General features: G+C 41.1%; 1 long non-coding RNA gene across 1 annotated transcript; it reads left to right on the forward strand.

The window, feature by feature from the left end:
• Window positions 1-548: 548 nt before the first annotated feature.
• On the forward strand, window positions 549-17,221 carry LOC117977143 (uncharacterized). Its single transcript, XR_004668119.3, has 3 exons — window positions 549-1,324; window positions 9,219-9,350; window positions 13,148-17,221. It is a non-coding gene; the product is annotated as an uncharacterized LOC117977143 (long non-coding RNA).
• Window positions 17,222-26,017: the final 8,796 nt, after the last annotated feature.

Genomic DNA, 26,017 nt, shown 5'->3' on the forward strand with positions numbered 1-26,017 from the left:
CCTGCAATCTGCCACCGCTGCCACCGAGCCGAGGGGCGCCAGCAAGGCATCCCCTGGGTCAAGGGGCCTCCCGTGGGCTTTCCAAACAGCCTGTGCTCATTTCCGCGGGAGCCCTCGGGGCGCTGTGCTGTGGCTGCATTGTCACTGTTTGTTTATTTCTACATCTGCTCTGTTAGAAGATAGGCTCGCTTAGGACAGAGCCTTCTAATCCACCCCCTGATGAATTCGGGCCCTCGCCTTTGGCACAATGCCTGGCGTCATCACAACTCGGGTGATCAGTAAACGGCAGCGAAGGAAGGGGGGTCAGGACTGGAGAGGAGAGGGGGAGGAAGACAGACGACCGGAGAGGAACAAAAATGGAAGGTAACTTGAGCTTTCATAACTGCAGAAGTGCAAAACAGCTCCCTGTGTGATATAGGAAGTAAAACCGTAGAGATGGGACTTGGCTGGCCTGCCCTTCACACACTTCAGACATTAACCCAAAGTTCATGCTCCTGCCATGACAGTGATGGTGGACAGGAGGGAAGAAAATGACAAGGAGGAAAGGAGGTGTCTTTTGCTCTTAAAAATGAGAAGGGTCGTAAACAATCCATCGGCTGCAAACCACGAGTTGCCCCCAAAGCAAAGCAGGTTAGTGGCTGCTGCCGCCTCATCATAGCTTCAGAACCCACAGAGCCTGGAGGACTGTCAGACATTATCTAATATCCCATTTTACAGACGAGAAAACTGAGGTTGAGGCAGGAACGCAGACAGGAATCAAGGTTTTGGGGTTGGGATTTGCAATCCATTACTTTGCCTCCTGCATCCACTGCTTTTCCCTGGGCATTCTCTTCTTCCGGTTTCTTGGAAGTTAAAATTGCGAGAGAAGCAACACAGAGTGGTTTTCCCAGGGCCTCGACCTCGGTAAGGGAAGACGTGGAATTCCCAGTGTGGAGACCCACCAGACAGCCTCCGAAACCCCCACGCAACCCTGGGCGTTCAGCAGCTGCCAATGCCCGCCTGACAAGTTTCTGGGGCATCTCTGCACACGGAGAGGTGTGTCTCCTGCAGCTCCAAAAACAGATTTTGCCATCTCATCCCCATATTTGCAGTCTCCAGTTGGCTTCTTGTGATTGGCCAGAACTTTTCCTCACTGGAGAGATGAGGAGAATCCAGTCCTCCAACCAGCTGAGAGAAAACACTGCAGTAGCAGAGATAGCAATGGCTGTTCCACCCCACACTGATACGATGTCAGGGAGCCAGGGGTGGGCTCAACAGGCTGAATGATGCCAGGGACTCCCAAGGGTCTATACATTTAACCCTGGAGGAAGTGGCCTCTGACCAGGTACCTAACCTTCTGTACTTCTCGTTCTGTAATTGGGGGCATCAGAGTGTATTCTTTGGCTTTCTGGAAAAAAAAGATTTCTCAAATTTTAATTTCGGAAGTTTCCATCAGGACTGGCAGCTGTGTACACAGAAGAAGGTTGCTAATGTATTTCAGATTGGGGGCAATTACAGCTTCCCACCTACCCACCCCAATCTATTCCCAGATCACCGCACCACACTGACTCTTGGCCTCCTCTAGAGTTGGAAACTCTACCTGAGAGATGCACTCCTTTAAACTAACATAAAACCTCAACTAACAAAACCATAGCACTTCAAGGTATCCTTAGGGTGAGGTTTAATGACCTACTAATATCTCTAACACAGCAATTCTCTTGCTTGGCTATTCACTAGAAGCACTTGGAGAATTTAAAATAACACTGATGCCCAGGCCATACCTCAGACCATACTTCTAGAGGTGTTTTCTAAAAGCTCCCCCGGGTGACTATAACAACAGTAAGACTGAAAACCTCTGCTCTCGTGGGAGCTGCTAGTTTGCTGGTCAGCGTCTGTTCTCCCTTCCACTAATAGCACCTGATGTTCCTTTGGAAACCCCACTCTTTCTTGGTCCACTTGATTGAGTTACACTAACCCCATCATCACCTCCCATTTTACTTTTTTTCAGGGAATAGCAGGTTACCAGTTTGGCCCCTTTGCATTTTTCCATTCCCCTGAAAAAAGTAATTGGTTCAGGCAGAAGATGTGATACAAGGGGGTCCAATGAAAATCAGTCTCAAGACTGGCTGAAACTATTGGGAAGGGAAAGATCTGTTTCTGCTGCAGTTATTTAGGAGAAAACATGGGAGCCTTGAGCTTCCAGCAGGCATTTTGTCACCACATGGAGAAAGTCGGCTTGTAAATTAAGGCAACATAGAGGAAAAGAGATTATTCATAGAGTGAAAAAGACTGAAACCTAATTAATACCACTTCTGAGGCCAGATACTTCCAGTAACAGATATTAATTCCCCCTTTTCACCCAAGAAAACTTGAACTGAGTTTTCTATGATATGCCACATCATAGCAGAGTTAATCTGTTGCTTTAAAATGCAGAGAATAGAGTTCTAATCTAATATGACAGCAAACAAGCAAGCTTCAACATTCCTGGTCAAAGGTTCCAGATAGCTAAAGACAAGTGGGTGCTGTCCATCTTCAAGGATAATGGCTTTCAGTGGAGAAGGGTGAGGAAACTGAAGACAGCAATGTTCTACTACATTTTTTTTTCAGTTAGTATCAAGAGTTATTGGTAGCTTAGCCTTTGCTAAATATGAAAGAGCTTAAGAAGTAAAGAGGTTCCAACCATAGGAACCTCTTTTAACCATAACTATAAGAGCTTTTATAATAGCTCTTATAGGTTTTTATAGTAGCTCTTATAGGTTTTAACCATAACTGTAAGAGCTTTTATAATAGCTAATATAGCAGTGATGTATAGGAAGTACACAGAAGCACACAACAGACCATCAAGACAATGCATTGGATGTTTCAGATTCCCTTCTTGGTCACGGGAGATTCCCTGGAAAATGTGCCCTCTGTCTGAAAGTGCAAGTGAAGCCAAAGTAATTGATTGGCTGCATTTTAGATTTGAAAGTTTTTCCATGAACAATTGCTATGTAACAAGCTACCCCTAAATTTGGTAACTTAAAAAATGATGTGTTTGGCTTGTCTTTGTATAGACTTGGATAGCTTTTCTGGGCTTACCTGGGATCTGCAATTGGCTTCTGGTCAGCTAAGCGGCTCTGTGTCTGAACTTGGCTGGCTCTTGGCTGGGGCAATGGGAGTGATGAGCTAATGTATCTGTCAACCCTTCAGAGCCTACCCTGGGCTTATTCACATGGGGGAGGCAGGGTTCCAAGAGTGAGAACAAAATTGCACAAGGTCTCTTGAGATTTGGGCTCAGAACTTGCTCACTGTCATCCTGCCACATTCTATTTGTCAAAGTGTGTCACAACCCCATTTTTTTTTTTTTTTTTTGAGACAGAGTCTTGCTCTGTCACCCAGGCTGGAGTGCAGTGGCTCAATGTCAGCTCACTGCAACCTCCACCTCCAAGGTTCAAGCGATTCTGCTGCTTCAGCCTCCTCGGTAGCTGGAACCACAGGTGTGCGCCACCACACCCGGCTAATTTTTGTATTTTTAGTAGTGGTGGGGTTTCACCTTGTTGGCCAGGCTGGTCTCAAACTGCTGACCTCAGGTAATCCACCCGCCTCGGCCTCCCAAAGTGCTGGGATTAGAGGCGTGAGCCACAACGCGTGGCCACAACCCCGCTTCTTGATGGAAGGAGGTGCAAAGTCACATTGCAGAGCACCAGTAAGAGCTCAGAGATCATTTAGCCCAATCCTCCCCATTTAACAGATGAGAAACTACAGACACCGAGCTTACCCAAGTCCCCATTTGATTAAATAAATTATACAGGATTATGCTGCCTTCCACACTGATACTCTGTCCACACTGATGTTTTGTCTACTATATCTCCTTTTTCCAAGTTATTTCCCATACGATGTAGCTCATGTCCATTATCATAAGATCTCTGCGAAGTGGTTAGGCAGAAATTGCCTAAATTTGCTACCTAACAATGGAAGAAACTGATACTCTTCTTCTCAAATTCGCCCATCAAATATATAGGAATTCTTTTCCAGGAATGGGCACTGGAGTCACAACAGAAAGCAGGGCAGACATAGATCTTATCTGTACAGAACGTAGAGTTTACCATTTAAGTGGTGTCACTGGGACTTCAACCAAGACTGTATGATTCCTCCTCTGGATGTACTTTTCACCTGCAGTGGTTGTTATGGTTCCCTGAAGGCTAGTTTGTCTATCAAAGCCAATTGTTTGTATTTGTGACGGGGAAATCCATATTAACTTACAGGGTTCTCAGCCTCCCCTCATCCCCTTCTCTTCTCCTTGTGAATGAGAATGCTCTGTTTGATCACTCAACTTTGTGTATTCCCCACTGTCTTTACTGGGTAAGGTCCCAGGATCTGTGGTGGTTGACTCTGAATAATGGGAAGATAAAGTTTAGAAGAATCAGGAAGAAAAAAGTAAGAGAATGAGACAGGAGAACCACATAAGATGGGGCAGCAGAAAAAGCTGGGGTGCAGAATAGAAAGGAAGGGATTTGTAGAATGAATAAAACTACAGGCTACATAAAAACTAGAGAGAAGAAAGAATGTTTTAAAACACTGTACTGAGTTATGAATTGAATCTCTTATTTTTCTTCCAGATACAGAAGTGAAATTTGATCTATTTTTTATTTTTATTACTATCGGCCACTAACTTAGTTGGTTTTTAATGTAACACTTTGGCAGGCCTAAACCACATGCAAACTGGGTAGTTATCTGGAGCAAATTTAATTAAGAATCATTATGTCCCCTGAAAGGACAACCAGAGTTTATGCCTTCTCTAAATACTTGGTCCAAATCAAAACATCAATTATCCTTTTCTTAATGAAAAAAAAACCTCAACTCCATACTTTATTCTGGTTTCATTGATTTTTCCCGAATAACATTTTTTCTGTTTCAACATCCTAATTGGGATACCACATTGTATTGGTTTGTCATGTCTTCCTAACTCCTCTGGACTGTGGCAGTTTTTCAGACTCTCCTTTTTTGGGGTAACCACAGAAGTTTTGAGGAGAGCTAGTCAGATGAAATGCCTTTCAATTGGATTTTTCTAAATTTTTCTTTTCATAGTTACATTTGAGTTATTGTCTTCCCACAGAGAAAAGACCACAGAGGCAAAATGGCATTTTAAACACATGATATCAAGTGTGCATATCATCAACGTGACTTATGACCAATGACGTTAACCTCGACCATCTGGCTAATGTGCTGTTTGCCAACTTCTCCACTGTAAAGTTGCTTCTTTCTCCCTTTCCATCCTGTATTCTTTGGAATCAAGATGCTAATTGTAGCCCACCTTTAAGGAGTGGGGAGTTCTGTCTTTAACCATAGTGAAGAATTTTATTTACTGGAATTTCATTTAAAGTTGGAGTGGGAAGGAGGATGATTCTCAGAAGAACAATAGTGTAAAGAACAGAAGAACAATACTGTAAAGCATAAGGGGTGAGGGAGTTCCCATGTTATAAGCATGATGGGCAGAAATATTGCAGAGTAGGGAATGAAGAAATGGGAAGCCACGTGCTGGTGAAAGGAAGGTTTGGAAAAAGAGAGAGAAAATTTAGCAGTTGTTCTCACTGAAAAATTTTGTGAAGAGATACCTAGAGAGAATGTTGTGAATGTTTTCTGAGCAACTCACTGTGAGAAGCCCCTATACTACATCTTTGAGAAGACTTACAGTAAAGATTTACATTCATCTTCTAGGCACCAGAAACTACACTGTTATCTTGTCCAGGCAAAAACTGGTCCACAAGAGAGTCCTATCATATTTGGCTTGTACCAGCAAACAATAAGTTGGGCTGGGTCTAGATCTGAAATGAAAGATCTGTAATCCAAAGACCAGATCAAGCATATTGTTTAATTTCTTCAACCTCAAGGAACTTATAAAATTGCTTATAGTAGCAGATTTTTGCAATGGCATCCATTAGTTCCACAGCAGTTTCCCATTATTTATCTAAACATGCAAGGGGTAGAGTGGCTAATAGTGGGATCTTTGGACTGTCTTGAAGATTGGACTCTTTTGTTAATTTTGTATTCCTCGATTATTGCTTATACATATATTGTACTCCATTGTGACTCATATTTTTTGGTCATTACTTTTTACTTACATATAACCCATAACGTTTTTTATGTATGTTTCTACTGCAGAGAGAAAGATTATTCCCCCACTCAATGCCTATTAACTGATTGGCTGCTTTATGGTTGCTATTTCCATTCTGCACACTTGTGTTGAAAGATAAAGCTTCAATAACTTACAAGGAGCAGTTTAGCAAGTTGAAAGAAACTAAATGTAGGATCCATGTGTTTCCACAAAGGATATGCAGGCTTCAACTAGAAAGATGATTTAAGTGTTTAGGGAAGAAATAAGCATGTTCTAACAAGAGTTTTGCAGTCAGCAAAACAAGGTATGTGGTAAATAGGTCCTATCTTGGGAATTGCCAGAGCCCAGAGCTTGTGCTGTTGGCCCATCCAAGGAAACCAGTTAAATTAACTGTCTGGAAGGCATCCACAGAGATCCTTGGCTGGGAGGCAGAAGCAGGACATGGAACAGGTGCCCCTTTCCACTATTCCTGGGCACAAAGTCTCATTTCCAGCACACGCTGTGGCAGCAGGAGAGGCAGTAAATCAACCAAGCTTCATTTCATCTCAGAAGTCCTCTGTGTACTAATAATGCAGGGAAACTTAGCTCATGAAGGAAAGAAAAAATAAATAAATGCTGACGGTTGTTAGAGCTAGTCCCAGTGATAAGCCTGGAACAGGCAAATATTCTTAGTGATTCAGACAATTACTATTAAACAGAGGCCAGTTTCCAAGTGACGTTGTGGTGCCAAACACAGCTTTTATCATTTTTGATGAGATTTTTATGATGCTTGTTATCTACCAATATTATTAATGTTATTAATGACATAAAAAAAATTAGCATTTGCCACCTGTGTGCCAGAAGGCAGGCCTTCTTCCTTCTTTGGTCTTTGTTCTCACTAGTTTCATAGGCCATCTTTGCTTTGAGAAGGAGCAAAGTTGTCAGCCTAGACCTTGTTTGAGTTCTTGTCTGAAATATACTGGTCACCTAAGTGCATAATTCAAAGAAGCCTCCAGCTTGGTAGCTCCTGGGCCTCAGTCCTTCAACTTGCCTTTTAAGACTGCTGGGAAATAATAGCATTCAGTTAGCTGTTACTCTCACATTAGAAAAGTAAAATGAAGTATTCCACAGAAAAAAAAATAAAATATTTTGTTTCAACATCAAAATCTTAAGTGGGATTGGATATGAACCCTAGAAGACCATCTCTGGGAAATCCCTATTGCAAGGACAGAAGCAATAAGATTCTTAGCCAGAAAGAAGCGATCCTTGGGCCAAATGCAGTGCTGCCCCCAGTGGTCTGGATAGCAATGCTCTGTGAGACCAGCAGCTTTCAGTCTTGGGAAGAACTCAAATCTCCATCAGATAAAAATGTCTAAACTGGCCCATACCCGTATTATCATGGGGTGGACTTGGGTGCCATGTGGACTGTGCAGGCCACATTTGGGTTGGTTAAGTGTCTTAGTCTGCCCTGTACCCATAGCTAATGTATCCTTAAGTGGGAAAGGAGAGACAGATGATAGATAACTAAATACAACCACAGTCTGCATCATTCACTAAAGCAAGTCAAGTGACCAACCCCAGATCCAAGGAGTGTGGAAATAGACTCTGCTCTAGACGCTACCTCATAGAAAGAGGAATTATGAGATCACCTGACAAAAGGATACATGAATACAGGGTTGAGCAAAGAATTAGGACAAATGGTGCAATCCATCACTACCAGTTTAACATCATCTCTTTCAGATTAACTCAGTCTCATTTGGGCAAATAATTAATCACTTTTTATTCAAATGCTCTAGAAGGATTGTTATCTCTTCCTTCTCAGTGGATCTCACAACGTGATCTTTCCTTCTAATACAGTGTTTGGGAACAGGTAGAAGTTTATGTTCTTACCTACATATTGTTCTCTGCTGGCTCCCAGTGACCTCAAGTTCAGATATACCCTACCAGGGAAAACTCTAATTTTGCTGCATCTATTGCTGATGGGTCTTGTGTAATTTATAGTCTGTCCTTGCTGAATTGTCTTTCTTTGGGGGTCTTGGTGTTGAAATTCCTCCTCTGGGACATGGCAATGATTCCCATTCAACCTAGAGCCTGAGTGACCCACCCTGCAGGCCTCTGCTACAAAATCACCACATTCTTTACTGAGAGTCCCTTGGTGGAGTCACAAGTCAGTTTCCTGGGGCATGCAGGAAAGTGAATTCTCTGTAAAGCATTCTCAGGCTAAGGCAGGTGAAATAAGCTTTCTTGGTATTTAACACTATCATGTGTTCATTTCTTTTCTTTTTTGACATCTCCCTGTTGGCATAGGACCCATCTTAAGGTCTTTAAATGTTCTAGGATCTGCTGGTAAAAGTGAGGAATAATTTTCCCTGTTCTGGCATTCCTCCAAAACTGTCTGGTTATTTCTCCCACTGTATCATCTTGGATGCTTTTGGCTCTAAATAACAGAAACCCTGACTCAAACTGGATTAAACAAGAAAGAACGTCATTATAGCACAAAATGAAAAGTCTAGCATTAGGTTTGGTTAATTCAGGGGCTCAGCAATGTCAGCTGGGACATGGGTTGTTTCCATCTCTTCACTATGAAATCCACACTGTTGACTTCATTCCAAAGCTGACTTTTCTGCATAGCCAGAAGTTGGCTGTAAATAGTACAGTAATACCCCCCTATCCAAAAGGGAATTGTTCCAAGACCTCTAGTGGATGCCTAAAACTGCTGATAGTACCAAATGCTATATATACTATCTTTTTTCCTATCCATATATACTATGATAAAGTTTAATTTATAAATTAGGTACCATAAAGATTAACAACCGTAAGTAAAATATGGGTTAGTTGAACACAAGCTCTATAATACTACAACAGTCAATCTGGTAGCCGAGAGGACTAAATGACTAATGTGTGGTAGCATGTACAATATGGATATGGTGCACAATTTAAAACTTGTGAATTGTTTATTTCTCAAAATTTCCATGGAATAGTTTCAGACTGTGGTTGACCATAGGTAACCGAGATGCAGAAATCAAAATAAAATCATGGAGACGGGGGGACTGACTACTGTATGGAGAGCCTGCTTCCTCCATCACTAATGGGAAAGAAAAACAGAAAACTTCTCTGTAACCTTGTATTTAAAAACTTTTCCTTCATCTTCATTGGGTCATCTCAGAACAAGTAAGAATGGACAGAGGACTACCATGTGCTGACTGACGAACGCCTGGGTTTCTGAACCAATTGCCATCAAGGGGATTGGGATTACCATAATTTTTGCTGAGACTAAGCCCCACCCCAGTAACCAAAGGTGAGTTCAGTTTCTCTGGTCACTATGGACTGTGTGAGGTAAGATGGGCAGCTATCAAAATATTCAGTCTATCTATAAAGAGCAGGCAAATACGAAGCTAATTGCTCAAAAATAATCATCTTAAGTGATCATCTAAAACTATCTTTCTAAAGGTTTTGTCTATCTGCTAGAAGGAACCAGTTCACTCATACCTGACCTCCTGCCCCTCAGTTTCTCTTTCTCCCTCTCTCTTTCAGTGGTGGGAAACTTTCTACTCCTTTCTGTCTCATTGAAACTTTATTTTTAATGTAAGCTAAGTTTTTCTACTCTGCTTTACAGCGAAACTCTGTGTTCAGTCTCCACACATTGCTCTTAATATGTAAAGACAGGCTTAACTATTTTTAATTTTTTTTCCTTGCTGACAAAAGTTAGCTTTCTAAACTTTTGTTTCATTCAACTTTTAAGTTGTGATTCAGTGACACCCCTTATTGTCTAGGGGCCCCTGCCATCCCATGAAAATACATATGCCAGTGACTTAATAAGTAGAGAACGGCAAGGCAGTAAGAAAAACAGGTCAACAGGAAATTCAGAATACATGAAAAAAAATGGGCTGGGCTAGATGGCTCATGTCTGTAATCCCAGCACTTTTGGAGTCTGAGGTGGGAGGATCACTTGAGTCCAGGAGTTCAAGACCAGCCTGGGCAACATAACGAGACCCTGTCACTACTGAGAAACAACAACAACAACAAAAATTAGCTGGGCATGGTGGCAAGACCCTATCTCTACTTAAAAAAAAAAAAAAAATAGGCATGATAAGTATATAGTCCTAGCTACTTGGGAGGCTGGGATGGGAGGATCACTTGAGCCTAGGACTTCAAGGAAGGTTGCAGTGAGCCATGATTCTGCCACTGCACTCCAGCCTAGCCAATAGAGCAAGACTCTGCTTCAAAAAAAAAAAAAAAATCTATCCCTATCACACCCCTTCCTGATTTTTCCTCCAGGTACAGAGAATTAGAGCCTTCAAACGCAGACATTATCAATTCGGTCCATGTTGCTTAAGATCCAATTGGCTTCCTTCCTAGCAATTATTATAATTTGTAATTATTTGCAATTATGTCATTTTTGTCTGCTATTTTATTGCCTATTTCCTGCACTAGAATGTAAGCTCTATGAGACTTCAACTATATTGTTCATTCACATCCCTAACATCTAGTAGAGAACCTGGCATGGAACAGGCTTCCTATAGTTATTAGTTAGATGAATGAATGAGTAAATTTTCTCCTCCTAAATTGAATGGTCTTACACAGTTTAGCACTTTCAGGCCCATTATGTTAGCTGACTCTCAGAATGAGGTTACTCTGTCTACCAGATAATAGTAATAATAGTAATTATTCAACATTAGAGATGTTAAGTGATTTGCTTAAAGACACCCAGAAAGTGTGAAATATGAATCTTAAACTCAGGTCTTTCTTTGAAGTCCTATATTCTCTCCATTTTTACTTGTCTTAAAGTTCTCCAAGTTTAAGAACCATTTTAACATGGAGAGATGGTAGAAAGCCTTCTCAAGTCAAAGTGAATAGGGTGAGCCAAATTAGGGAAAGCAATAGGGGGCATTCTGGGAGAAATCCAGTGGTGCATTCTGGGAGCCCTTTCATGTACTTAGCCTCATCCAATGCCCAGGGAGATGTGAGACTTCCCGCAGCCCACAGGGCAAGCTTTTCCCTGCCTGTGTTTGCCTGCAAAAACAACTACTACTGCCTCTAGCAATGTCTGGAACCATGTTCCCTGCATAATAAGAAAGTATAAATGGAGGACACAGTATTGAAGTATTGAAATCACAAGATAAGGAAGATTAAATTAGGCTCTGCCTTCCTGAAATGCTCCCAGAGCTAGAGCTGCATGGGAGCAAGGCCAACTACCAGATCTTGGGGCTTCTCCTTTAGCAAAGGGGAAAATCCCAGGCCCTGCAGGCATTTCAAGCTCAGGGATTGGTGGAGGCAGATCTGTCAGGAGCCCCGGTAACACTACAAAACAGGAGGGAAGCCGACAGGAGGACAAGCAATGCTGGCATTTTCCTCCCTTGGAAATCCCAGGGACTCTAACACCAGAGATCTGAGGCTGATCTGATGCTCCAGCAACTATATAACCTCCACCCTGCCTGAACAGCCTCCTACAAATAGGAAACTATAAGATTTGCATTATCTCAGAATAACCATTTGTAGGACCAGAGTCCGTCCATCAGCAGTAACTGTTCTTACTCAACCTTGATAAAAGCTTTGCCAGATGAGTTGGGCTCTGTTTAAGTTTACCAGGCCTGCCATAACAAGGTAATACAAACTGGGTGGCTTAAATGTAGTATCACAGTTCTGGAGACTAGTAGTCTGAGATCAAGGTGTTCACAGGATCATGTTTTCTGAAACTCTGGGTAGAGTCCATCCTTGCCTGTTCCTCGTTCCTAATGGTGGCCATCAATTTTTGGCATTCACAAGCTTGTAGCTGTGCTATAACAATCTCTGCCTCAGTCATCGCATAGCATTCTCCCTGTGGGTCTTTATCTTCATGTGATGTTTTCTTCTTCTTATAACAACACCAGTCACATTAGATGAGAGCACGTACTAATGACCTCATCTTAACTTGATTGCACCTGCAAAGGTACTATTCCCAAATAAGGTCACATTCATAACTACCAGGGGTTAGAACATCTACATATCTTTTGGGGAACATAATAACCCACAACAGGCTAATATTACTATATCCACTTTTTGGAGGTAGAAACTGAGGCTCAGAGAAACCAAGAGATTTATGTAACATCACTGTGGTGAATCAATGCCATAATGGCCCCAATATTTTTCCTGCCTCTCTGAATCTATCTATTGGTAGTACATTTCCCTGCTGATGCTGGGCTTGGCCATGTGACTTGCTTCAGCCAATAGGACAGAGCAAGTGTGATGCCAGCAGAGGCCTGGAAAGTGCTTATGCACTAGGATTTCTTCTCTTGCATACTCTGGAACACCGTGACCACTGAGTGAATAAACCTAGGCTAGCGTGTTAAGTGATGCGTGACCATGTGGAGAGAGACTCCAATCATTCTCATGTCACTATATGAAATCAATCAGCACCAGCCAAACCTCCAGCTGACCACAGATGCATGACCAAACCCCACCAAGATCAGGCAAGCTCAACCTGAATCAGCAGAACCCTTAGCTGATCCATAGATTCATGAACAATTATGAGTGAATGGTTGTTTTGAGCCACAAAATTTGGGAGAGGTTTGTTACACAGAGAAAACTGATACAGTCACATAGGTGTTAAATGGCAGAGCTGGAACTTGTAATCACTATGTGATCTGTCCATACCACACAGTTCTGAATCAATGGGATGGTGATTCATAATTTTCCTGTTGGCCACAACATGAGTTTCCCATGTGTCCACCAGCATCGAGCCAATATACAGAGCCTCTAACTATATTAACTTAAATATTTTGCTTTCCTTCTTTTTATTCCTCCTTCTCTAAATTATGAATAGAAGGTTATGGGTTTGCCCTTTAATTATGTGCTTTCTGGCTTCGAAGAGCTTGACTAAAATCTATGGTGTTAGTGGTGAAGTAAGCAAGAAAAGGAAGAGAATGAAGGCTCTGTAGGTGAAAGAACAGTCATCTTAAAAACCAGTCAGTTGGCCCAGTGTAATGTAGCATTTGCCTGCCTCAGTTGGGTCCCAGGGCAGACGGAGAGTTTAATCCTTGCCCCTCTCATATGAAATAGGCCACCACTAGGATCCTCAATATATTTCTTTTTTTAATCTCTCTCTCTCTTCTGCAGGCTTATGGGTGGAATGCAAGCTATTGGAAGTATTTGAAGATGTGACCAAGGAAGCTATGAGAATTGGAAATGAGGCAGTTGTTTAGAAACGGGCTGATGTGCTTGTGGTAAGGTGGAAGGAGGAAGGCAGATGAGGAAAGGAATGTGCAACTGAATCAATTAGCTGTTACTATGTAACAAACCATCCCAAAACGCAGTGACATAAAACAACAGCCATTTGTTATTTCTCATGAGCTTACATTTCTACTAGGAAGTTCTGCAAATCTGGATTGGTCTTGGCTGATCTTGGCAGGGCTTGTTCTGGCATCCACTCTCAGCTGCTGAATTAGCTCTCAGTTCCTGGTTCAGGGTGGCCTTGGCTTGGATGACTTGGCTCTGCTCCATGTATCTTTCACATCCTTCCAGCAGGCCAGCTCAAGCCTGTTCTCTAGATTGTGGCAAGGATCCAAGGGAAAGAGAGAAAGCCAAAATGTTCATGCCCTTTTTTGAGCCACTTTTTTCAATGAGTTGGCTACTGTCTCCCTAGCTAAACACATCTCAGCCAAGCCCAGAACCAGTGTGGAAGGTCACTAACCAAAGCTGTGGGTAAATGGAGGCATGGAAATCTGTGACCTTTAATGCAATCATCTACAATAACAAGCCAATGACCATGAAGCTGGACAGAGAAATAGATTCCTGGGAGGAAGAATAGCAAAATGTCTGGAGTAAGAGGAATTAGGGTGTTTCAGGGAACTCAGCAAACAGTGTGATGACAAAATGAAAGCACAGTCATGCAATCAGCACCTGGGTAAATATTTAGGTTGGAGTCTGTGTTGACCCAGTCTGCAGGTAACCCTCAGCCTGGCCCAGCATTTCACTGCCTTCCTACTACTTACCCAGAAACGACTCTCCTGTATTGATTAAGCAGGAAAGAGGAAACTCTCCTGGAAGACACAAGGGCAGATCCAAGCAGGAGCTAAGGTTTTCCAGAATGTGGTCTTAGGTCTGTGAATGGCTTTTGGACAGAGGCACAGCTGAACATTCCCATGGTTTCTGTGACTTTAGAATCACTACCACCTCTTGACTATGCACCTCTTGACTAATTTCTATTTTTCAAATTATAGAATAAAAAATACTGATTCTAAGGATAAAAACACAACAAATAATCCAAAAGTATATAAGATGAAAAATAATAGTGTGAGTTCTATTCCATTCTCCAGAGAATAACAACTGCTCTCAATTTGGGCACTTCCTTTCTGTCTTTTTCCTGCACATGTACTTTTTGCATGTGTCCTTTGCACGTTATTAACCATACTTGGGTAATGATGCCAACATTACAAGCATAACTTTCTGACAGCCCAGAAAGCCAACCTTGTCTTCTTCCTTGTTCAACCCTTGTGCCATTCTGCCCTAACCAGAAAAATACTCCACTTGGTAATGATTCTCTCTCTGTGTCTGTGAAAAATAACATTGGAAAGTCTAATGTGGAAATGTTGAACCAGGCTGGGCATGATGGTTCATTCCTGTAATCCCAGGACTTTGAAAGACCAAGGTGGAAGGATGGCTTGAGCCCAGGAGTTCAATACCAGCCTGGGTAACATAGTAAGACTCCCATCTCTACAAAAAATTAAAATTAACCAGACATGGTGGCATATGCCTGTAGTCCTAGCTACTCAGGAGGCTGAGGTGGGAGGATGGCTTGAACCAGGAGGTCGAGGCAGCAATGAGCCATGATTGTGCCACTGCATTCCAGCCTGGGTGACAGAGTGACAGCCTGTCTCAAAAAAGAAAAGAAAAGATACAAAAGAAATATTGAATCAAAAAATATAGGTAAAAGTGAAACAAAAGGAAATTTAAAAATAAATATGTATCAATAGATAAAAAATGGTAAAATGAACAAGATGTGGAAAATGTTGTAGTCTCTACATCTGGCCTAATATTTAATCTAAGAATCTAATGCAAATTTCTTACATCATGAATAAATATGGATGATGGGCCTAGAGATGAGATACATTTTAATAATGAGCAGACTAAGTGAGGCCTCATACCTCTCATCTCCATGTGTAACCTAATTAATCGGGCCATTTCAGTTGCAGAACACTCACTTCATAACTGTCTTCTACTTCAGAAGTGTGTGTGTTTCAGTTAGAATTTGATTTGGGTGCAGATGCCTATGATAGACAATGCAAACAGTGACTTAAAGAAATAAAAGTTTATATTCCTCTCACATAAGAAAAATTTAAATTTAAATAGTGCAGGGCAGATTTAGCACTCCATGGTGCCAAGAATATGAGCTTCTTTTATTTTGTTGCTCATGGCCTTCACTTTATGGCTCAAAACGGCTGCTGAAACTCCAGACATCAAACCTGCATTCCAGCCTGCACAGTAGAGGAAGGAAGTAAAGAAGGGTAAAGGCTCATTTTCTAAGGAAATTGCTCATCAGCCTCACACAACACTTCCTCATACACTGCATTAGCCCAATTTAGTCATATGACCACACCTAGCTGCAAGGAAAGCTGAGAAATGTTGTTCTTGTTCTCAGGGGAGATGTATGTGCCCAGCTAAAAATAAGGTGTTCTGCCACCAAAGAAGGGAAAGGGGATATTGAAGTTCAAGTGGTAATCTTAGACATATAAAGTCATCAAAATTATTTCCCCCCCAAACCCTTTTGAGAAACTGAGTGCGTAAAGATAGATTATGACTGGGCACTTCAAACTTGTTTTAAATATACAATTGGCCAGGCACAGTGGCTCACACCTGTAATCCCAGCACTTTGGGAGGCCGAGACGGGTGGATCACCTGAGGTCAGGAGTTTGAGACCAGTCTGGCCAACATGGCGAAATCCTCTCTCTACTAAAAATACAAAAATTAGCCGGGCATGGTGGCATGCCTGTAATCCCAGCTACTCAGGTGGGAGGCTGAGGCAGGAGAATCTTTTGAAACTGGGAGGCAAAGGTTACAGTGAGTTGAGATCACGCCACTGCACTCCAGCCTGGGTAACAGGGTGAGACTCTGTCTCAAAAAAAATAAAATTAAAAAATGAAATAAAAATACAAATAAATATACTATTTTTTTTCAAAGGATAGAAGGAGCATTGCCTACGTTAAATAATGCAGAAGATTTTAACTCATTGCAGCCCAATTTGTTTCCATATCCCCAGAGGCCATCCCAACCCAGAGGCTTTCCCATAGAACCATGGGGAAAGATCTCAATTGTCTACACTCTGGCTCTGAGATAAGGCAGCACTCTCTCAGCCCTTTAAAGGGGGAGAAGGATGTTAGTTCTATTCCTTAGGCAAGAGGGCCTCACCTGTGGCCAGTCAACCCCAGGTTCTGCAAGAGTGAGAAGCAGAAAGCCTACTTTGCGTTGCCTCTACCTGAGGAGAAGAAGCCAGGTGTGCTCTCAGATGGTCGGGGTAGTGCTTGGGAAGATGTCGGGAGGACCGGGTAGAAAGCTGAGAGTGAGCTTCCCTTTGCTCACTGGCTTCTCAGCCAAAAACCGCTGGAGTGGAAGAGGGACATTATGGGCCTGCAGCAAACTCTCTCTCAACCTTCAGTTTCCCAATGTATAAAATGAGTATGATGAAACTTGCCTCATAGATTCATTACAAGGGTTGTTTAAAAAACATTTACCAAAGTGCCCGCTGTATACCTCCATTTAATGCATGCACGTTCCTTTCTCTTCTTCCTTTTGGAATAACATAACCTGATTGTAAGAACATGTTTCCACAAGACAACATGATGAGAAATGTTTGGCAAGATCTAGAATTGCAGTATGGTAGCCACTGGCCACATGTGGCCATTAAGCACTCCAAATGTGTCTATTGTAACTAGGAACTGAACTTTTAATTTTATTTCATCTTAATTCATTTAAACTTAAATTTAAAACCTGCTGCTTGATTAGAGTATTGAAAAATGTTTAAACGTATTTGGAACAATTTGGGTATGTGAATTTCCTTTTTCAACTATAAATCTTACAAAATCTAAACACAGATCGAGTATTCCGAATTAAAATTTAACATTCAAATTAAAATGTGCTACATGTAACAAATACATACAAGATTTCAAAAAATATACTATAAAAAAGAGAATGTAAATAAAGTCATTGATAATTTTTATGTTAATAACTTTCATGTTGAAATATGTTGATATATTGGGTAAAGTAGAATACAATATAAAACTAATTTGTCCTGTTTCTTTTGACTTTTCTGATGTGATGATTAGAACATTTAAAGTTACATAAGTGGTTTGCATTATATTTCCAGTGGACAGTGCTAAGCAGAGGATAGCAAATAATCATTTGGATTGAGTCTTCTCACCAGACTGGCTAGTGATTTTGGCCTTGCACAGACATTTCATTAATTAACCGAGCACCTATCCTGAGCTAGGGATAAAGTAGCAGTTGAATCAGAAATAAGCACATAAGCAAACATTGTAAATAAGACAATTTCAGATAATTATCATAAGTAGAAGGAAGGAAATAAAGTAATAAAAGAGAGAATAATTACCCAGAAATGGAGCTGGTTTCTTTACATGGGAGGGCAGGCAGAGAAGGCCTCTCAGAGGAAGGACATTTGAGTTGAGATTTGAAGGGTAAAGATGAGCTAGAAGTGCAAAAGTTTAGATGAGGGGAACATTTTACAGAAATATTAAATGGTTGTGCTCAAGGTCAGATAGCAAGCTGCTAAGTCAGACTAGCATTATAAACCCAGACTGATCTGTGCCTAAGTCTGTGATCATATCCATTTGTGAGAGATGCTAATTTCCACTCTGACAAAATTGTTGACACTAATGAACTGCCCTCCCCCTTCCCCATTATACTTCAGCAGGGTATTGGTGGGGCATTTCCCAGTTAGATTCCTAACAGCAGAAATCGAAAACAACAGTTCTATACAGGTAGGCATATGTCATATCTTGGAGAAAAGCATCCTTTCTACTCTTTTCAGCCTCTTGACTTCCTATGACAAGAACCAATTACAAATACTGCAGAGCAAGAATCAATGAAATAAAGAAATAATGGGAATGATTTCTGAGGACAGGAATTAAATAAGTGTGTCTTTCCAAAGCTATGACTTAATGGGGTCAGGATAACAAGCTCCAGGAATAGAAATGACCTAATGGGAAAATAACGGCAATTCTGAAAGAGGAATAGTGGGGATTTGGGTGTAAGGGACTAACCATCATTACAGTCCCATGGGAAGTTATTAGATCTGGAAAGGAAGGCATCCCTTCATGCTTCTATAGACTGAAAAAAAAAATTGATGTAATCAGCCATGTCAAGTTACAGAATTTCATAGGCAAACTAATGATGGAGCACCAATTTTTTCTCAGACTTAGGACCTCCAATATTTTTCTTTAACTCTCGGGGCTGCTGTGAAGTTACAAATATATGGTATGGAGCCATTTAAGCTCCAGATCTTGACCTTTTTTTTTCTGATGCTGCTGCTAAGAGTCCAGAAATCTGGTCAGCCTTTGCTTTACTTCATAAGAAGAGAAGAGGGCTGAAAAAAATATTCATAGACACCAAAGCGAAGATGGAGAAAGATGACACTGGTGTTACAGGAATAAGCCTGGAGCTGAAGTGATTGGGAAGCCCAAAAGGACATCAAAAGTTACAGGATTTAAGACCACAGCCAAAGTAGCTGTGTCAAAAGAATAATTCAAGTTTTAAAAACTGATTTTTGTTTAATAAGAAAAATTATATGTCTACCTCAGAACTCTTTCTTTGGCCCTAGGTTTGTAAATCCAATTTCCCACTTGACTTCCAACCCCAAATAGAAATTAGGATATTTTATTGTCACCCCAAATGGAACATGGCTAAAATAGAACTTCGGGGTTCTATGCCTAGTTTTTCCTATCTGGGGAAATTGACACTACTTAGTTGCTCAAGGCATACCATCCCACATCCATTTTATCACCAAGTCCCGTTCATTCTGCCTCCAAAATATATTTAGAAACTTTGTCTTCACTTAACCTCCAGAAAAGAGGGTAGGGTTAGGGTTTGGGTTAGGGTTAGGGTTCAAGTTGTCATCATCCTATGTGGCAGCAACAGTCTCTTAACTGGTGCCCTGGCTTCTCTCCTGGACCTCCAACCCCCAATCCATTATTCAGATAGCAGTCACAAGCCTACCCAGATCCAGGGGAGGAGATATAGACCCCCAAGCTCTCAGTGAAAGGAGTATCTGAGAATCTGTGGCCATTTTATTCTAAACTGCTGCATTCACTCTTACAGAAATCAGTCTCCATCCTACCTGTTGTAGAGCACTTCTGGCACTCTCACTGCTGCTGTCACTGGCCTTGACCAATATGAAAAAAAAAAATCCACACCAACTTCATCCTTTACAACGTCAATATTTTGCATGGTTTACCCACAGAAACAGGGCAGGCCTCTGTTGAAACCTTAAGGTCTTAACTCAGTCCAGTTCTGTATGTCTTTATTGTTAGCTCTAGTGTTTCAACCATTTATTAGTCAGATGGCCTTTGGCTAATTATTTAGTCTCCCTGGGCCTCAGTTTTTTCATCTGAATTAAATGTCCTTGTATCTCATCATTTCTAAGTGCTCTGCAAGTCAGCCAGCTCTATGAGAGTTCAGCCATTGACTATGCTCACAGGCCATTGACACAGAGTTAATAATAATTTTTTAGTTGCATTAGTTTTAAGAGGGCTTGCTTCTATTTCAACTTTTCACAGAACATGATGCAAACCTCCTGAGGATCTGAGCTGTCTTGCCCTCCCTCCTCCCCAGCATCTTAAATTATTCTTACCAACTTTTGATGCTTTGATTGTTTCCATAGCCAATTTTCTAAAAGCTGCTTTCCTTTTTGACCCAGCCAATTTGTCCCTATGCCAGTTTTCCAAGCAAACCCCTATCTGATTTGGCCTTCTAAAAAATTTCTGCAAGGTCTTCTTTTCTTTCTAACTGTTCCAATTTTGTTCTTGAGTCTTCTTATTCAAAAGAGGCTTCTATACCTTTTATTAGCGTACATTTATAACAAAAAGCAGTTTCTCTTGTTTGAATTTTATTTTGCTCTATGTTAAATGGACAATGCATGCTAAGGCAGAAAACTAAATTCCTTTTACATATTGGAGATTCATTTAAGCTGGGATAGAAGACAAAGATAATAAATATTTTTCAAAACTATTAAAAATTTTAAAAATCAATCATGATTAAATTGCTTACAAAGAGAAGGAATTTGTTTTGTTTATTTTGAAGCCTCTTTTTCTAAATTTTGGCTCTGAAATATATATGACTGTATCACACATATATGCAAATGAAAATAATAAAAGTAAGTTCTAATGAAAAGACATTTAGCACATTTAATCAAACTAAACCACTTTGAGGCATCAACAATCCAGAGGAGTAAGGCTATGTGTGTGTGTTTTAAAATTTTTATTGCAGTATAACATTGACATAGAAGAACACACAAGTAATAACTATGTGATCTGATGAATTTTCACAAACTTAAAACATTCATGTAACCAGCAAAAGGGTTATCTTATTTAAAAAGTCTCACTGATGGGCTCTTGAGAAACACCTGTATAGTTGTCCTACCTTGTTATTAACTTTATGTAAGCATGAGGCTGTCTCTCCAACTCAATGATATATTCTACATGGCCGGATAGTAGGACTGTAGTTTATACCACACATTTTTTCTAACATAGTGGTAGCTAAGTGCCCTGAAATGAGGACACCCTGAGTAAATGAATATGAACTATATCAGACTCAGTTTATTAAACATTAATACACACAAATCTCTGCTCCACATGCTTTTGATTCCTATTTTATCTTATATATCACTGGCCTTTGCTTCTAAGTCTTTTTGCTGTCACCAACCTCACTGACAAATTATTTAATCAATTATTGGCAAAATGCTTACGTTTCCTAGAACTCAACTATTCTTCATCTAAACCTCTCTCTGGCCGAGTTCAATTGCTCCCATGGCTTTAAATAACACCTATAAGCTAAAGACTCTTGAGTTATAACCCGTACTAAAGCCAATTAATTGCATTTACGGCCCCAATTAATGGCCTTTCTATATCCCTCTCATATCTTGACGTGAGCTGTTGCAAAGTCACATTGCAACAACTCACATCAAGAGGTGGAATCTATTTCATTACCCAGTGAATCCGAACTGGCTCTATAACTTTCTTTGGCCAATAGAAGGTTGGGGAATACCAACTGCATTACCAACTTTAAGCCTGTGCTTACTCTTGGAGCCCTCCGTCTACCATATGATCAAACCCAAGGCAGCCCACTAAAGAATGAAAAACCACATGGAACATTACACTCACTGACAATCAACCAACCCCTGGAAGCAAAGCCATCTAACCAACTTGCAGCTGACTACTGATGCATGAGGTAACTCAAGCAAGACTAAATGAGTCCCCCCAGCTTAACCCAGCTAAATAAACAACCTGCAACCTCATAGGGTAACAAAATAGTTATTGTTTTAAACTGCTGACTTTTGGTGTGGTTTGTTACACAGCAATAGCTAACTGATATACCAGCTTAGACATATGTGTAGACACGTATTCAACACTAATCTACACTTCCATGTAGACATCTCATAGCCATTAAAAAAATCTATACCAAATTTGATGTTTACCCCATCTAAAAACCTCTTCAATGTTTTCCTTTTGAAAAGTGGCCCCCTTATCTGTCCAGTTCTTCAAGCCAAAACTCTGGACGATACCATTTAATTCTTCCTTTCCTTCACTTTCCACATTCAATCCATCAGAAAGTCCTGCTGATTCTAATTTCTGAATTTTTCTTAATCCATTTAGTTCTGTCCACTCCACTCACATCATTTCTGCCAGTCTAAGCTGCTAGTGTCTTATGCCAACAGCACTACAGTAGCCTCCTGTCTGATCCCTTCTGAACCTCTCCAAACCTTTTTTACACAAAAGCTAGTTTTGGTTTAAAAATCCTAGAAGATCATGTCAGTTCCCTGCTTAAACCATTCAGAAACTTCTCATCATGCTTAGAATCAAATCCAAGCTGGGTATCATGGCCCATGAGACCCTCCATGACCTATTTCCTTTCCTTCTCTCCAGTCTTTCTTCCCGCCACTCTCACTCTTTGACTCACTACATTCCAGCCACATTTGCCCAATTTTTTTTTTTTTTTTTCTGAGACAGTGTCTTACCTTGTCACCCAGGTTGGAGTGCAGTGGTGCAATCCCAGTTCACTGCAACCTCTGCCTCACAGATTCAAGCAATTCTCCTGCCTCAGCCTCCCTCCTGAGTAGCTGGGACACCAGGAGCATGCCTCCATGCCCAGCTAATTTTTATAATTACGTGTAGAGAGGGGGTTTCACCATTTTGACCAGGCTGGTCTCGAACTCCTGACCTCAGGTGATCCACCCACCTCAGCCTCCTAAAGTGCTAAGATTTCAGGTGTGAGCCACCATGCCCAGCCCATGTTTGCCCTCTTGCTTCTCCTGAAATAGCCAAGCTCTTCCTCATCTGAAGGCTTCTGCTCTTGCTCTTTAATCTGCTAAAAAAATCTCTTTCCTTGCTTCTTGCTCTTTGCCTGGCGTCTTCCTTTACCTCTTTCTTATCCCAGATTAAGTCTCGCCACCTTTTGAAGGTCTTTTCTGGCCACCCTGTCTAAAGTGGTCTTCCTGTCCCACCATTTTTCTCCATTGTCCCATCCTATTCAGTTCATTGAAAATATTACGATTGCTGATTCTTGGTGTATTTACTTAACAATATGTGTTTTCTTGCCTGTCTTTTCTACTAGATTTGAAATCCCATGGGGGCAGGATACCATGACTACTTTGTTCACTTAGCATCATAAGTGTTTTCCACAATTTTTGGCCCATGGTAGGCACTCAGTAAACATTAGTTTAATAAACTAATCTAAGTCTTCCAATAACACTATCAAGTAGATTTTTATTATCCTAGTTTTACAAATAAGAAATTTGAGGGCAGGCATTATTTGTATTACTCATACTCAGAGTAGAGAGACAGTACGGTAACCAGGCCAATTTGTCAGAGAAGTGGAGTGGGGACATGAACCCTATAGTTCCTATACAAAGCCCAATCTTTAATCGCTCAATTCCCATGATTTGAAAAACAAGCAATTGTGCTCTTGAGGGAGGGAGTGTTGTAAAGGGATACGAAGAACAGAATGCTCCAACCCAGACAGGTGTTTCCCCCTCCTTGAACTGCTGCTGCCACTCCAAGAGTCATATCCTCACCCAATTAAATCCAGATGCAGGAAGGCAGGGATAGACAATAATGGCTCTTCTTCATACTTTCCACTCAGAAAAGAGGAAAATAGTTTCCTGAAGCCTTCAGTGGATATCTAGTTACATTTCATTGGCCAGAATTTGGTTCCACTCCCACTACTATCATTTGCAAGGGAGACCAAGATTGCCACTCCTGATTTACGTTCATCACCATTCATCATCACCTGGGCTAGGCTGGTTCCACCCAAATGTATCAAGATTCTGATATCTATGATGAAAGGGAAGAATGGCTATTGATCATACCAGCAACAGCATTTGCCATAGAAATTGAATTACTCTAGGTTCTTTTGTCCCACTTTATTCTAGAAAATATGGATGTTATGGATTAAGTCCATGGACTAAGAAACTTAGAGCTCAATCTGATGATACTGAGTCTTGAAAAAGTTAGTCTACTCTTCTCAGTAACTGATGAACCCATATGTTGTATCCAAATAGTTCCAACCTCCCAGCAAAGGATAAATTTATATACCTGGCATAGAATAACAAAACCACACAACATAACAAGGCATTGTCCTAATGATAAACCTAAAATTGTCCTGATAGATAAATCCAGCCATGTTTTAAATTCAGCACTTTATAAGCAACCTAAATATGCTAATATCAAAATAAATCACTTTTGGTAAACCTCAGTGTTACCTTGTTCTCTTCCCCATAAAGACAACTTTTATTTTCCATAAAATTCAATCTACATATTTCTGTTTTACCAGCAGTCATACAAGAGTTGTTGAAAATTATTTATAAATGAATAGAGGCAAGTTTGGCGTTGCAGAGCTTAGCTTTGGCTGCAAATTGGGAGACTGGGTTCTGGTCCTAGAACTTCCAAAAACTAGCTGTATGAATTTAGGCAAGTTACTTCATTTCTTCTTTGGTAAAATATGGAGATTAAAATGATTATATCTGATAACCCAATTGAAACCATTTGAACAATATATTAGTAACGGTAATTGATTCTAGCCGTTACAACAAACGGCCCCCAGATTATAGTAGTTTAACACAGTTAAAGTTTATTTCTCACCTAACAGTCCAGTTGGATTCATGAGGCATTTTTGCTGTCTTTCCTCCAGGCAGTGTTTCAAGAACCCAGCTCCACTCATCCTATGATGCCACCATCCTCAGCATTTGGCTTCCATGGCTCCTGTAAGAGAAGAGAACATGAAGAACAAAACAGGAGGTTTTTATGGGAGGCATGTCAATTTGACCAGATACTTTGCCCAGAACCTTGTCACATGGCCTCTGCCTAAATGACAATGAGGCTAGTGGCTGGGTGTGGTGGCTCATGCTTGTAATCTCAGCACTTTGGGAGGCTGAGCCAGGAGGGTCTCTTGAGCCTAGGAATTCAAGATCAGCCTGGGCAACATAGGGAGACCTCGTCGCTACAAAAAAAATAATAAATTAAAAATTAGCTGGGCATAGTGGCACATGCCTGTAGTCTCAGCTAGTTGGGAGGCTGAAGTGGGAAGATCACTTGAGCTGGGAGGTTGAGGCTGCAGTGAGCCGAGATCACGCCACTGCACTCTAGCCTGAGTGAAAAAGTGAGACCCTATCTCAAAGAAAAAACAAAAAATGAGGCTGGGTAACGTAGCCTGTGAGACCAGAAAGAAGCATCAGGATTGGCAAGTATTAATACCATCTCTACCATAAACATTTTTGGAAATATTTCTTTTTTTTTTAGAGAAAGGGTCTTGCTGTGTTGCCCAGGCTGGTCTCAAACTCCTAGCCTCAAGCAATCTTCCCACCATAGCCTCCAAAAGTGCTGGGATTACAGGCATGAGCCAACAAGCCTGGCCCTGGAAATATTTCTTTCTCTAAATTCAAAGTAACTAGGGGGAATATTAATCTCATTCTAAATATTTTATTTTGTCACTCCCTATCCTTTGTTTTCAAACACCTCACACTACTATTATGTGTTATCACGAGTCAACTGTTTACATGCCTATCTCCAGCTGTTGGTTGGGAGCTCACTGAAAAAGGAAACCTTTGTAATTCATTTTTGTATCCTGAGGGCTTAGCACAGAGGCTGGCACCTATTAGACCTAAGAAGGATTGGCAACTCTGGACAAATCAGAGAAGAAGCATTGTCAACTCTTTTCTCCTGGTGATGATGATGGTGATGGTCAATGTCCACTCCCAAATATCTATATTGGGAAGAGCTGGTTTGTAGGGTGAGCATTTGTCTTTTGAGTGTATACTTGAGGGAGAGATGAAATTATGTTTGTTTTATACTCTAGAAAAATTGGCTAAAACAGCAAATGTAATTTTACATAATGATGGAGAGGGCATACTGAGGTGGGAGGCAAATAGTAGAAGGAGATGTAAAACTGTCAACCTTGATCCCCACAGTGATGGGGGATGATGACAGCAGGAGTAAGTTATGGGATGATTGTATGTTTGTGAACCTCAGTTCTTCTGCAGCATGAGCTGGCAGGATCCTCTCCTTGACCACCTCAGGTGACCTGCTGGAGCCCATAGGTCTCACCAGGAGAGGGTGTCGGGCCACCAAACCAACTGATGTAATAGTTCTTCTTGAGGACAGTCTCTAGCTCGCCCTCTATCCCATCCCACAGTCCAAAAATGCTACCCAGCATGGCCTAACCCAGAGTCTACTCCCAAATAAGTGATTCTGCAAGTTGCTAGAATTC

Source organism: Pan paniscus, chromosome 21 (genome assembly GCF_029289425.2).
Source record: "Pan paniscus chromosome 21, NHGRI_mPanPan1-v2.0_pri, whole genome shotgun sequence".
NCBI lineage: Eukaryota > Metazoa > Chordata > Mammalia > Primates > Hominidae > Pan > Pan paniscus.